General features: G+C 46.8%; 1 long non-coding RNA gene across 1 annotated transcript in view; it reads right to left on the minus strand.

Moving 5' to 3' along the window:
• LOC108447155 overlaps positions 1–1490 on the minus strand; it is a 4755-nt gene extending 3265 nt beyond the window's left edge. The window contains exon 1 of the long non-coding RNA XR_001862561.1: positions 1287–1490. This is a non-coding gene — a long non-coding RNA (uncharacterized LOC108447155). The remainder of the gene's footprint in view (positions 1–1286) is intronic.

Below are 1490 nucleotides of genomic sequence, written 5' to 3' on the forward strand. Positions count from 1 at the left end.
CTTCTGAGAAAATGATCTCCAGCACAGCCAATTCCCTCAGGCATCGGATACCTTGTTCCATTCTGCTCCATTTTCCTTGGGGCACCTGGAGGTCTTCTTTACAAAGGTACCTGTCCCTTACACTTGTTCAGCAGTCGCGCCAGAGGCTGAGAGTTTCTTGGGTTCTCCCGATCCCCTGGTCAATGACCACATCCCGGGACAGAGATCCCAGTTGCCTGGCCTCACTTCCATCCAGAATGGTGTCATTGGCTGCAGCGTCCCAAATGTGGAGCAGCCAGGTCAGGATAGTCTTGTCTTTCTGGTGGGTGAATTCCCTCTGCAGGTCACGCAGCTCACCCAGGGATAGCGACCGAGTGATGATCTCTGGCTCTGTCTCTACTGCTGGGAGTGAAGGTCCTGCTGCATCCTTGTCAGTCACTATGCCGACTGATTTGCTTTTTGATTTCTTCTTCTGAACAGGGGCAACTGCAATCGGTGTAGGCTATTCTGGTTCAGTGATGGTTTGTGTGGAGATGCTGACAGCGCATTTGGTTTTTTCTCCTCTGTGTCAGTCTGCGTAGACATGGATGCTGTTGTCTTGCATTTGGTTTCTTTCTCCCCTGTGTCAGTCTGTGTAGACATGCTGTTTGTTGCTCTGCTCTTTTTTTCCCTCTCATCCTGAGGATGCTGTGCCATAGCTCTGATTCTAAGCATGGTGTACACTGTACAGAGAAGACAAAGCAGAACTAACAGCAAGGTTATGCTTTCTTTGACATCCAGAAGGAACTCAATATTTTCAAAAACTGCTGTGTCAGGCCTGAAAGGCTGGAAAAAAACATTCTTTAATCCTCCCCCCAGCGGCTGGGTATGATTGTTGAGGCCCCAGATGTAGCAGCCTAGAGTAGGACAAGCACACAAAGTTGAGTATATATTCCAAATTATGTTCATTGTCTCGGAAGTTATCATGCAGTAGGCATAACAGACTAATAAAGCAAATTTTATACCATACCCTGGTCTACACAGGAGCATTAAAACCGGCAGATAGTTCCCCATGTGCGGAAAAATAAGAGAGCTAGGTACAAGACCCATGTAGCATGTTGAACATCATAGTGAGTAGGTGGCTTCTACAATACAAAAGTGTAATTCTGACTTGTCTCAGCACCCGGCCCCACACTGGGCACCAAAATATGTACTAGGTTGAAAACAAACTAGTGGGAGACACCAAGTCAGAATAACAATCTAATAGGGAAATAAAAGGAAAAAAAGGCAGAAAACACTGGGTTAAACTGACAGAGTCAGGATACAACCTGACACCCTGTTAATCAGGATGGTGGTAGCAGTGCGGTAGAATGGTGGCTGCAGTCCTTTGAAAGTGGTGATCCTGTAGAAAGGGTCTGCTCTTCCTCAGAAGGTCCAGTGGTGGCTATGTAGCTCCTGTCCTCTGGAAATCCAGAGGGAAGATTATCTCTGCTGTTCAGAATCTCAGATTATATCTAGGATGGAACACTTGG

Source organism: Corvus brachyrhynchos, unplaced genomic scaffold (assembly GCF_000691975.1).
Source record: "Corvus brachyrhynchos isolate BGI_N302 unplaced genomic scaffold, ASM69197v1 scaffold96, whole genome shotgun sequence".
In the NCBI taxonomy this organism is placed as follows: domain Eukaryota; kingdom Metazoa; phylum Chordata; class Aves; order Passeriformes; family Corvidae; genus Corvus; species Corvus brachyrhynchos.